This window comes from Pristis pectinata, chromosome 24 (assembly GCF_009764475.1).
Source record: "Pristis pectinata isolate sPriPec2 chromosome 24, sPriPec2.1.pri, whole genome shotgun sequence".
NCBI classification, from domain to species: domain Eukaryota; kingdom Metazoa; phylum Chordata; class Chondrichthyes; order Rhinopristiformes; family Pristidae; genus Pristis; species Pristis pectinata.
This window is the reverse complement of record NC_067428.1, coordinates 22,727,836-22,741,597: the sequence shown is the minus strand read 5'-3', so window position 1 is coordinate 22,741,597 and position 13,762 is coordinate 22,727,836.

Sequence of the window (13,762 nt, the reverse complement as noted above, 5' to 3'; positions counted from 1 at the left end):
GTTTGAAGACACGCTTGCACCAAGTACTCACTCTTAAACCCAGGACCCTTCCCAGTGATGACATCACTAGCTTGTTGCTAGTTAGACCAAATTATTTCAAAGATAATTAAATCTTGTTTTCTTAGCAAAATGAAAGCTAGTCACTGCACTTGCCAGTTAATCCAAATGTTCTTTCCAGGATAATATAAATGCTTTTATCAAGGCTTGGGAGAGTGAAACTGTACTTGTGTTTAGTACTGGGGGAAGAAAAGAAACAGAAGCCTGGATAGTAAAAGTGTTGCAGTGCTAAATTTACAGTGAAGGGCATGTATGGTGAATGAATAGAATCAGGAACATGAGGTAACATATTTCCTCCCAGAGTGTGCCATTCAGACACTTAATGACCTGTCAGCTCCTCACTTCAATATCCAAACTTGTACTTATGGGATGTTAGTGCGCAGAATTAGTTGCTTAATTTTTAGGGATCAAGAAAGAAGCCAATCTCCTCCAAAACTCCCCCTGAGGGTGTCCAGTTCATATTGCATCACTCTGCAAGGTAGCGAGCAGAATGTGTATGTATATTTCCAACCGTAAAGTGACATTTGTCATTGTGGTACTGGCAAATGAAAATAGACACCTGGCTCTAAAACAATTACTAATATGCAGGAGCAGTTAAGGTGACTGACACCAGTTTTAGACACCCTCTGTAATGCTCCCTTGGAAACTTCAAGAAAATGAGATCCAAGAGGCCCTCCAGTGGTAGGCCACCAGCAAAAGTTTATTTAAAAAGTACATACTTGAAAGTGGATGCTTGAGTCCCTGAAGAGTAATGGGGCAGGGGGGGGGCGGGGGGGGGGGGGGGGTTGGTGTCCTGTTCATCTGTTAGCCACAGTTGACAATTACTTGCCTCCCCTCCAATTCCTATTTGGAAAGTTGCAATCTGGATCACCATTAGTAGAGACAAAGAATTCTAAACCCATGAATTTCCTGCTGAAAACTGGGTAAATAGGTGTGCCTTATTTCATTAGGTAATCAAAATTACATACAAAACCTTGGAGCAATGGCCATTGCAGGTACTTAGAGTTTTTTTCTTGGTGTTACTTCTTTAATGGGCTTCTGAGGTCTCCTACTGGTGATGCTGGCATCAAGCACCAGAGATATAATGGGAGGACACCAGACCAATGTGAGTGCCCTCAATGAAGCTGTGTCCACTAGCACTGGAGTTTGAATTATGGTTCCTGGATATTCCAGAATAGACTCAGCAGGGAATGGTCCCACAGCACTAGTTCTCACCTTTTAGGTTTCTTGTCTGTCCGTTCAGAAACCACTTTGGGGCTAAGTATAAGGAGGGCTGATAGTTGCTGCACTGAATTGCATTGTTGGCAATCTGATTAATGTGCAACTACTATTACTATTGTTCAATTGAAGAACATGCCTTTACCAACTTGCAGTCCCTGACATAAGGGGTTTTGTTTGCTCTCTGTTGCTTCCACCAGCCCTGGCACTGATACCTGGTGAAGACTGTTTTCCACAAAGGCCAACACAATTGCATAATTTGTAATAAAGCAAAAGCAAATGGGAACCACACAGATGTACTGTATGTTAAGGTCAGTGCTATTCCAATGAAATGCCATTCATCTCACTCACTGAAATTGACAACACAGGACAAGAACCTTCACTTTGCCCCTCTAAGAACAGTTTGTGAATAATCTCTTTCAACTGCTTTTTAAAGCCTGTCCCCATGAACTAAATTTTGTGCTTCACATCCACCAGGTTATTGGATAAGTTGATGCCAATGATATACTGTACATCTATGAAACTCCTCAGCTGATGACTGCAACACTTTTAAATGCAAGTGACAACCATTCCCACACGCAGAAGTGGATAATGATTGACAGTTTATATCCATTAGTAGCAGTGTGAAATAATTCACGGCAATCTTCAATACTTCCTTTGACACTTCAAATTTAGATTCTTTCTACAATGCATCCTTTCACGTTTGTAAAAGGTGCATGAATGGTGAAAGTGTGTTTTCCTAGAGAATAGTTGCTCTCACTCCTTTGATTAACAGTATATTGGTTATCTGACCCATAGAAAGTGTATGTTGTTCTCTCACACACTTGACAGTGACCTCTGGACCATCATCCATAAATTACCTTCCTTGATGTCCCCTTGGTCCCAACATTTTTATATCTGAAACTGATCCTTCATCATAATTTTATGCCCATTAAAACTATTGGATAATTTCGAAGCAATACCACAAAGGCCCTTGCACCTTATTGTCTACCTGCACTGCACTTTCTCTTAACTGTAACACTATCTTCTGGACTCTGTTACTGCTCTTCTCTTGTACTACCTCAAAGTACTTATGTTTTTGAAATGATCTGCATGGATGGCTTGCAAAACTACGTTTCTCACTGTATTTTGGAACATGTGACAATAATAAACCTATACTAATACTAATAGCAATAATCGCTGCCTTCTTATTCAAATGCTGCTAAACTCCATAAAACTGCTGAGAATATACATGAACGTTCTGAGCGTACTTTCAAAGTAGCTCTGGTTTAATGTATGATGAGTGTAGACGGGACATTTTAGGTTATGGTAATGGCTTATGGGCTACAAGTTTCACATGATTATTTTGATTCAAAGATTTTAATCTTGCATATCATCATGATACTCATTTTGAATTTCCTGTATTTTTGCTTGTTTTGGTTATGTAACTGAGGTGTAATTTTTCACACAGAAATCACACATAATTTTTTGCTGCTGCACATGATTTAAGTGATAACCGAGGTGGCTCTCCAGTGCAGGCATGATGTGACATAATGTTGGAGGTGTCTTTCAATGAAGTGCTAAACCGAGACCCCTTCCATTCTCTCAGATCTGGGTAAATTAACTTCGAACAATTGACTTATCCCTCAACCAACAAAACTGAAAAATTATCTGGCCATGATTGTATTGCTTTTTGTGAGAGCATGCTGCTACTCATTGGCATATCCTACATTACAGCGGTGACTGTACTTTCTATGTTTCATGTCAATGAAAAATTTACATTTATGGAAAATCTTCATGCCCTTAAAGTTTCATAATGGGCAAATCAAATGAATTTGAAGTGTGGCTACTCTGTAATGTAGAGAAACATAGAAGTCAATGTACCCAGCAAGGATCCAATGAACAAATAATTGCCAGTGGCACTAAATGCACAGTATAATACTGGCAGCACGCTGACACTACCTCTGAAATTTATTTCATGCACTTCAATGCAATGTGTTTCAGAGGCAGAGTACAACATTCTGATGTGATAATGTAATTCACTTAGCACCATCAATATGGGATTAATTAATAGGCCAATCTACATTATGGGCTGCTAGTTCAGCTTTGTTACCATCCAACTCACCAGAGTTACTCTGTGATCATATTCCAATTATACAAAGGTTCTTCTAATTGACCTAATGGAAAAGGAAAAGCTGTGCTAAACATCCCTGCTTAAAGATGGCACTTCTGACAGTACAGGACACCCACAGTGCTGCACTAAGGGACTGATCCAGATTCAGTGTCTGGTTTGGGGCTTCTGTTGCACCTGTGCCAAGGCTGAGACTTTCCGGTGGTATTTGAATTTAAGATGCATTTTTATGCTTTGTCCATAGCAGAAAGAAATGTGTAAAAAGGACATGGAGAACTATAAATATAATTTTCAAAAATATTGGAAGGGAAAATACCAGTAGTTGTTTGTGTATCAACAGGGAGAAAATAGAATAGCAGAATAAACTAGCAAGGAATAGTAAAATAGAGCTTCAACACATATTTATAAAATGTAAGACAGCAGGAGAGACAAATTTTGGACGCTTAGAACCGGGGAATTAATATTGTTGAATAAAATAATAATCGTGACATTAAACAAATGTTTTACAGCTTGGAGGATCTATCCTGGGCCTAACACATTGATGCAATCATGGAGAAGGCATGTTAGCGGCTCTACTTTGTTAGGAGTTAGAAGAGATTCAGTATATCATCAAAGACTCTTACACATTTCTATAGATGTACAGTGAAGAGCATTCTGACTGATTGCATCACAGCCTGGTATGGAGGCTCCAATGCACAGGATTGCAAGAGGCTGCAGAGGGTTGTAGACTGAGCCAGCTCCATCACGGGCACAACCCTACCCACCATTGAGGACATCTTCAAGAGGCGGTGCCTCAAGAAGGTGGCATCCATCACTAAGGACCCTCACCATCCGGGACATGCCCTCTTCTTGTTACTACCATTCAAGGAGGAGGTACAGGAGCCTGAAGACTCAAACTTGATGATTCAGAAACAGCTTTTTCTTCTCTGCCATCCGATTTCTGAACGGTCCATTACCCCACGAACACTACCTCTTCATTCCTTTGTGTTTGCACGATTGATTTATTTTGTAATTTATAGTAATTTTTATGTCTTTGCACTGTACTGCTGCCACAAAACAACAAATTTCACATCAGGTAAGTCAGTGATAATAAATCTGATTCTGATTCTGAGAAGACAGTGAAACTACACCAAAATAATAGCTAAAGGCGGATGGAGTTTAATCTGAACAAATGTGAGGTGTTGCACTTTGGGAGGTCAAATGCACTTTGAGAGGTCAAATGCAAGAGGAAATTATACAGTAAATGGCAGGACCCTTGGGAGCATTCATGTACACAGGGATCTGTGTCTATAGCTCCCTGAAAGTGGCAAAAGTAGATAGGGTGGTAAAGAAGGGGCTTGACATACTTGCCTTCATCAGTCAGACTGTTTGAGTATAAAAGTCAGGAAGTCATGTTGCAGTTGTTTAAGACTTTGGTTTGGCCACATTTGGAGCGTCGTTGTGCAGTTCTTGTCACTGCGTTACAGGAAGGATGTGGGGGCTTTGGAGGGGGTGCATAAGAGGTTCACCAAGATGTTGCTTGGATTAGAATGTTGTAGTTATAAGGAGAGGTTGGATAAGCTTGGGTTGTTTTCTCTGGAGCATCGGAGGCTGAGGGGAGACCTGATAGAAGTTTATAAGATTATGAGACGCAGAGATAAAGTTGAAAGTCAGTGTCTTTTTCCCATGGCGGAAATGTCAACTACCAGAGAGCATAGGTTTAAGGTGAGAGGGGGAAAGTTTAAAGGAGAGTTACAAGGCAAATTTTTTTACACAGAGATGTGTTGCTAGGGGAAGTGGTGAAAGCAGAATCAATGGCAATGTTTGAGAGGTGTTTAGACAGGCACATGAACAGGCAGGGAATGGAGGGATATGGACCATGTGCAGGCAGATGAGATTAGCTTGGATTGGCATCATGGTCGGCATAGACATTGTGGGCCGATGGGCCTGTTCCTGTGCTGCACTGTTCTATGTTTTATCTTCTAATGAAGTGACAGGAGGAAGTGGAACAATCATTACTATTAAAGGAGAAGTACTTGGTAAACTAATAGGATCTGAGAGCTTGCATCTGTTCCTAAAAGAAGTGGCTGCAAAGATAGTAGAACCACTGATGATGAACTTCAAACATTCCTTGGATTCTGGAGAAGTCCCAGCAAAATGGGAAACAGCAGAGGAAAATCAAAGAATGAAAGATTAGTTTCCCAAATGTTTGTCATCAGGAAAATATAAGAGTCTATTATTAAGGAAAGACATTATATGATTAGAATTTATGAAGAGGAAATTGTGTTTGATACATTTATTAGTTAATCGACATTGCAAATAGAAACCAGTGCATGAGGTGCATTTAGAATTCCAAAAGGCAATCAGTGAAGTGCCACATAAATGGTTACTCCAAAAGATAAGGAAGGGTAATTTATTAGCATGGATGGAGGTTTGGGTAACTGACAGAAAACAGAGTTCAAAATCAAATAGATAATTTTCAAATGCCGAGTTGTACCTAAAAGCAAAAGATTGCAGATGCTGGAAATCTGAAATAAAAACAGAAAATGCTAGAAATACTCAGTAGGTCAGGCAACACCTGTGGAGCAAGGAAAAGAGTTAATGTTTCAAATTCATGACCTTTCATTAGAACTAGGAAAAGTGAGAGCAATGTAACTAGTTGGGCATGAAAGGGATCAGTGCTTTGCCTCAGCTACTTACAATTTATGTCAATAATTTAAGATAAGATAAGCTATCTTTATTAGTCACATGTACATTGAAAAACACAGTGAAATGCATCTTCGCGTAGAGTGTTCTGGGGGTAGCCCACAAGTGTCGCCACGTTTCCGGCGCCAACATAGCATGCCACAACTTCCTAACCCATACATCTTTGGAATGTGGGAGGAAACTGGATCACCTGGAGGAAATCCTTGCAGACACAGGGAGAACGTACAAACTCCTGACAGACAGCGGCCGGAATTGAACCCCGGTCACTGGCGCTGTAATAGCGTTACGCTAACCGCTACACTACCATGCCTGTCCCACTGAAGAGATTAAATGAAGAGATTGATTATATTGTATTCAAATACAAAGATAGGTGAGAAAGATCCCACCATCCGGGCCATGCCATCTTCTTACAGCTACCATCAGGCATGAGATACAGAAGCCTGAAGTCCCACACCATCAGGTTCAATAACCGTTACTTCCCATCAACCATTTGGTTCTTGAACCAACCTGCACAACCTTAATCACTACCTTAGTATAGAAACACTATGATTACTTTGAACTACAATGGACTGTTTTTGTGTTCCTTCTTGTATAATTTTGTACAATTTGTGGTTCATTTATGTTTTTCTCGTGAATGTTGTGTCTCTAATGCTATGTGCCTGTGATGCTGCTTCAAGTAAGTTTTTCTTTGCACCATTTCATTGCACATACATGTACTTGTGCTTATGGCAATAAAGTTGACTTTGACTTTGAAGAAGTAAGTTGTAAGGAGGATGCAATCTCATAAAAGTACATAGATGGTTTAAGTGAGTGACTAAAACAGGGCAGATTGGATATACAATGGAAAAATATGCAGTTATTCATTTTCACAGGAAGAATTAAAAAGCAGTATATTATTTAAATAGTGTTAGACTTAAGTGCTGGTGTTCACAAAGATCTGGTGGTCCACATCCCAGAAACACAAGCTTAGGGTTAGTAGTTACACTACGTAATTTGGAAGACAAATATTGGTCTTTCTTGTAAGAAAAATATAGTACAAAAGTAGGAAAATTTAAATTGGTAAATTGCTTTATTATTTTCACATGTACTGAGGTACAGTGAAAAACTTTGTTTTGCATGCCATACATATAGATCATGTCATTACACAGTGCATTGAGGTAGTATAAGGGAAAACAATAACAGAACGCAGAATAAAGGGTTACAGTTACAGAGAAAGTGCAGTGCAGGCAGACAATAAGGTGCAAGGTCATAATGTGAGGTCAAGAGTCTATCTTATCGTACTAGGGAACCGTTCAATAGTCTTATAACAGTGGGATAGAAGCTGTCCTTGAGCCTGGTGGTACGTACTTTCAGGCTGTTGTAACTTCTGCCCAATGGGAGAGGGGAGAAGAGAGAATGTCGGGGTGGGTGAAGTTTTTGATTATGTTGGCTGCTTTACCTAGGCAATGAGAAGTGTCGACTGAGTCCATGGAGGGGAGGCTGGTTTCCGTGATGTGCTGAACAGTATCCACAACTCTCTTGCGGTCTTGGCCAGAGCAGTTGCCATATCAAGCTGTGATATGCTATGACTCTTTTATTTTGCTATGACTGTGCAATAATTAGGTGAAATCATACTTAGGAGTACTGTACGCAGATGAAAAATATGATGATGCTGGAGAAACTCAGCAGGCCAGGCAGCATCCGTGGAGAAAAGCAGGTGGTCAAGGTTTCGGGTCAGGACTCTTCTTCAGGACTGAAGATTGGAAAAGGGGAAGCCCAATATATAGGAGGGAAAAGCAGAGCAGTGATAGCTGGACAAAAGAGGGGAGGTGGGGCGGGCACAAGGTGGTGATAGGTAGATGCAGGTAAGAGATAGTGATAGGCAGGTGTTGGGGAGGAAGGGAGAGCAGATCCACTGGGGGATGGGTCAAAGGTAAGGAGAGAGACGAAAAAAAGAGGCTAGGAAAGGGAAGAAGAGAAGAAGCGTGGTGGAGGGAGGGTTGTGGGGAAGGACGGTGGGGATTACTTAAAGTGGGAGAATTCAATGTTCATGTCTTTAAGCTGTAAGGTTCCAAGACAGAAAATGAGGCGCTGTTCCTCCAGTTTGTGCCTGGAATTCTCTTGGCAGTGGAGGAGGCTGAGGACTGACATATCAGTGATGGAGTGGGAGGGGGAGTTGAAGTGACTGGCAACAGGGAGATACAGATCGCAGTTAGGGACAGCACACAGGTGTTCTGCGAAACGGTCACTTAGTCTGTGTTTGGTCTCACCAATGTAGAGGAGGCCACACTTGGAGCACTGAATGCAGTAGATAATATTAAAGGAAGTACAGGTGAATCTCTGTCTCATCCGTAAGGACTGTTTGGGTCCCTGGATGGAGGTGATGGAGGTGGTGTAGGGGCAGGTGTTGCACCTATGGCGGAGGCAGTGGAAAGTTCCTGGGATGGGAGCGGGATGGGTGGGGGGGGTGGGTAGGAGTCAGAGAGAGCAATGATGGATAGAGTGAACGTACCGGAGATCCAGGCTGGAGCTGAACTGGGAGGCCTGGAAATGGACCTGGAATCCACGTGGAACAAGGTGGCAGCGTAGACACAGAGCGAGGAAAGTCACGTGGCTGTGGATCTGAGTCTGAGTGAACACATGGTTGAGGAGCCAGAGAACAGAGGAGGTCACAGAGGGGGAGCAGTGAGAGAAGGACTCACAAAACTTCTGTCGAAGAGAGGAAGAAAACTTCTCCAAAGTGGGCATCCTTGAAGAGACTTCGCAGTGGACCACTAATTCTAGAGAAACAAAGGACTGCAGATGCTGGAATCTAGATGAAAAACACGATGATGCTGGAGGAACTCAGCAGGCCAGGCAGCATCCATGGAGAAAAGCAGGCGGTCAACGTTTCAGGTCAGGGCCCTTCTTCAGGACTGAAGATAGGAAAAGTGGAAGCCCAATATATATGAGGGAAAAGCAGAGCAGCGATAGGTGGACAAAAGAGAGGAGGCAGGGCGGGCACAGAGTGGTGATAGGTAGATACAGGTGAGAGATAGTGATAGGCAGGTGTGGGGGAGGAGAGGAGAGCAGATCCACCGGGGGATGGGTCAAAGGAAGGAGAGAGAGGAAAAAAAAGAGAAAAAAAGAGGCTAGGAAAGGGAAGAAGAGAAGAAACATGATGGTGGGGGGGGGGGCGGCGGGGTTTGTGGGGAAGTGGGGGGTGGGGATTACTTAAAGTGGGAGAATTCAATGTTCATGCCGTTAGGCTGAAAGGTTCCAAGACAGAAAATGAGGTACCTGCATCTAACTATCACCTTTGCATTATGTAATTGATTAGGAAAGAGAAACTTGATCTATGAGAATTGTGTAGTTTGTGAAAGCTCTTGAATGCCCATGGACTGAGCCCGATTTATGCACTCTGGAGTTTGATCTGATGAGAATTTTATTGATACATATCCAATTCTGAAAGGATTTGACAGGGTTGGTGCTGAGATGATGTTTAACCCGGCTGAGGAATTGAGAACTAGAAGGCATACTCTCAGGATAAAGGGGTGCCAATTTAAGACTGAGACGAAGAGGAAATTACTGTCTGTGAGTCCTTGGTCTCCTCACCCTCAAAGATGTTGCGTCATTATGTATATTCAAGGGTGAATTAGACACATTTTTGGATTACGAAGGACTCGAGGGTTATTGGGATCGGGCAGGAACTCCAGAAGCCAGAGATTATATCTGTCATGTTCTTATTGAATAATGGATCAGATTCCAAAGACCATGTGGACAAATACTGCTCCTTTTTTCTAGTGTTCTTTTGTTTCTTCCAGTCATTTTTCATTAAAACAACTTTACTTTTTTTTCTATGGTTATTACCACAAGAAACATCTGATATACTCTGTGCCTCAGATGTTAGTTTACTATCAGTGGGGAGATATGTGTTGCTAACTACAGATGAAATACAAATGAGATATTCAAAGTAATGAATAACATAGCAACTTGAAGTAATATACAGGTCCTCCACAGCTTACGAATGCCCGACTTACGTACATCCTGTACATCCAATGAGCTTTTGGGAGACCAGAGGGAATGATTTACTGGCTGCTGTGGGGCTGCAGGCATCTTCTGCCATTTGGGAACTTGGTTCGTGGTCTCAGTTCCCACTTGTGAACCATTCACAGGAACAGAACCCTGTTGTAACCTGGGGATGACCTGTAGCAACTTTAATATAGTGAAAGAAAAACAAGTCTGAAACTGAGCCACAGAAAGCGATAGCAGAATAAATGACCAAATTCTCAGTCAAAAGTACAATTAGGGGCATCATAGAGGATGAAACAGAAGGTTAAGGGAGAGAATTCCAAAGATTAGGACCATGGAGCTGAAAGTGATTAAAATCAGAAATGTGCAAGAGGCTAGAACTAGAGGAGTACAGAGTATTCGGAAGTCTGTAGCGCTGGGGGAGACTACAGGTACAGGGTGGAACGAGGCCCTGGAATGGTTTAAGAACAAGGATGAAGCTTTTATAATTGTGGTGTTCTTGGGCCAATATCCAGTGTGAGTCAGCAAATACATACAATTGGCTGAGTGCCATTGGAATTCTGGACGAATGTAAGTTTATGTAATGTAGGAGGCGGAACGCTACAGGAGGGCATTGAATTACCCAGTGACTGTGTGGGTTTTCTCCGGGTGCTCCAGTTTCCTCCCACATTCCAAAAAACATATGGGTTAGGAAGTTGTGGGCGTGCTATGTTGGCTCCAGAAACGTGGCGACACTTGCAAGCTGCCCCCAGAACACGCTACACAAAAGATGCATTTCACTGTGTGTTTCGATGTACATGTGACTAATAAAGATATCTTATCTTATAATTAAAGTTTAAAGGTAGTAAGAGCTTGAATGTGGGTTTCAGCAGCTGACGCAGGGTCATTGTCAGCTGATGTTACAAGTGTTGAATGTTGCAGATCTTGTTAACTTTGTATCTTACTTCTGAAATATAATAGTTTTTGAACCTTATGGCACAGATAACATCATTTTGTCCATTTTATTTGTGCTGGCCAACAGTGGAGCTGTCTATGTTAATCCCTCTTCCCAGCTATCACCCAGCAGCCTTGAAGATTTTGATTCTTCAGATGCTCATCCAGGTGCTTTTTAAATGTGCTGAGGAGTTCTGCCTCAACCATACTTCCATAGTTCCAGACTTCTACTACTCTTTGGTTGGAAAATAAATCCTCATGTCCCCTCAGTCATGATTTAAGCAGTTGCAGCCTGACCTCCCAGGTCTTATAAAGACATGCACTTCTATGTCTTCTTAACCACCTAATCTGCGTGTCACATTGCCTTCAGCACTCTGTGGAGATGCAGTCCGAGACCCTGCTGTTCCTCTAGACTTCTTCACATCCTACCATATATTGTATATTTCCTTGTCTTCCAAATCTATTACCTCACACTTCTCTGAACTAAATTCCACTTGGTGCTTTTGTCCACACTGAACCAGCTCATTGCTGCCTGGAACTTTCTTCCTCACTGTTAACCACACTAGTTAATCCACCCCAGACATTCTCTCTTCTCCCCTCTCCTGCAGGGCCAAAGGTGCAAAAACCTGAAAGCACGTACCACCAGGCTCAAGGACAGCTTCTATCCCGCTGTTAGAAGACTATTGAATGGTCCCCTAGTATGGTAAGATGGACTCTTGACCTCACAATCTACCTCATTATGTCCTTGCACCTTAGTGTCTGCCTGCACTGCACTCTCTCTGTCACTGTAACACTTAATTCTGCATTCTGTTATTAGATTCCATTGTACTACCTCAATGCACTGTTGTAGTGAAATGATCTGTATGGATGGCATGCAAAACAAAATTTTTCACTGTACTTCAGTACATGTGACAATAATAAACCAATTTGCCAGTTTTACTTACAATGTTGGTATTAGAACACAAGAAATAGAAGCCTGAGTCGGTCTTTCAGTGCCTCAAGCCTGATTCCATTCAGTAACATCATGGCTGATTTTATTCTTCAGCCCTACTCTCCTGCAATAACTCCATGTCCCTTGCTACCAAAAAGCCTACCAATCTTTGTTGTGCATACACTCAGCAACGGCCTCAACAGCCCTGTTGGGTAGTGGTAAGTTGGTAAATTGGTTTATTATTGTCACATGTACTGAGGTACAGTGAAAAACTTTGTTTTGCATGCCATCCATACAGATCATTTCATCACATCAGTACATTGAGGTAGTATGAGGGAAAAGCAATAACAGAATGCAGAATATGGTGTTGTAATTACAGAGAAAGTGCAGTGCAGGCAGACAATAAGGTGCAAGGCTATGCCGAGGTAGACTGTGAGGTCAAGAGTCCATCTTGTACAAGAGGTCTGTTCAATAGTCTTATGACAACTGGATAGAAGCTGTCCTTGAGCCTGGTGGTTTGTGCATTCAGGCTTTTGTATCTTCTGCCTGATGAGAGGGGGGAGAAGAGAGAATGTCCAGGGTGGGTGGGGTCTTTGATTATGTTGGCTGCTTTACTGAGGCAGCGAGGAGCACAGACAGAGACCATGAAGGGCGGTTGGTTTTTGTGATGTGCTGAGCTGTGTCCCACAACTCTCTGCTGTTTCTTGCAGTCTTGGGCAAGGAGAATTTCATCATTACCCAATGGGTGAAGATATTTCTCCTCATCTCTGTCCCAAATATCCAACTCATCTTTTTGAGTTCCCTTCAATGTGATCACTGCTCATTCTTCTAAACTCAAGAGAGTATCAGCCCAGAATGCATAATATCTCCTTGTATGACAAACTCGCCAACACCTAGGAATCAATCTGGTGAACCTTTGCTGTACTGCGTGTATTGCAAATAGTGAGTGAAGCACAATATTCCAAATCTGGTCTCACCAGAGCTCTATTATTGGACCAAGCTTCTTTTGCCCTTGCAGTTGAGTCCTTGCGCAATAATAAAAAAATACTATTTGCCTCCTGAATTACTATCAGCAAACTCCTTAACTACGATCCTTACATAAAAATTAAAATCATGAATTAAATGAGGAAAGTAAAACACTGCCAAGCACTACAGCTCAAGCCCTTTGCCATTAAAAACTCCTGCTAAGCTACATGTAATTCATCTGCCACTTTTCCTTAAATCCCATTGGCTTTTACTCTCCTGATCACTGAGTCATCTGGGGCCTGTTAAAGACTTTGCCAAAATCCATGTGGACTAAAACAAATGCATTCTCTCATTGATTTGTTTCCTCTTCAAAAAAAAATCAATTGTTAATGTCTTTTCCTTAAAGAAATAAATAACAAGTTTTACCAGTGTTTATCTTTTTTCATTTGTTTTTGGGGGTCTGGGCCAAGCCCAGAAAGGCCAGCATTTATTGCTCATCCCTAATGATCTCTTGACAAGGTGGTGCTGCGCTGCCATTATGAACCGCTGCAGTCCTTCTGGTGAAGATACAGCCATGGTGTTGTTGGGCAAGGATTTCATGAATTAGATGCTGATGTAGAAGGACTGGTGATATACTTCCAAGTCGGGATGGTCCGTGACTTGGAAGGGAAAATTTGGGGGTTCCCAAGCTCCTGCTTCCTTGGTAGTCACAGTTTTAGAAGATAATTTCAGAGTAGCTTGGGCGAGTAACTGTTGTGCCTTTTGTAGGCGATGAACACTGTGGCCAATGCGGACCAGTGGTGAAAGGAATGAATGTTTAGTGGAACAGCTTGGTTATTGGTGCAGGTAACTATGGAGCGTTAGTACCAGAT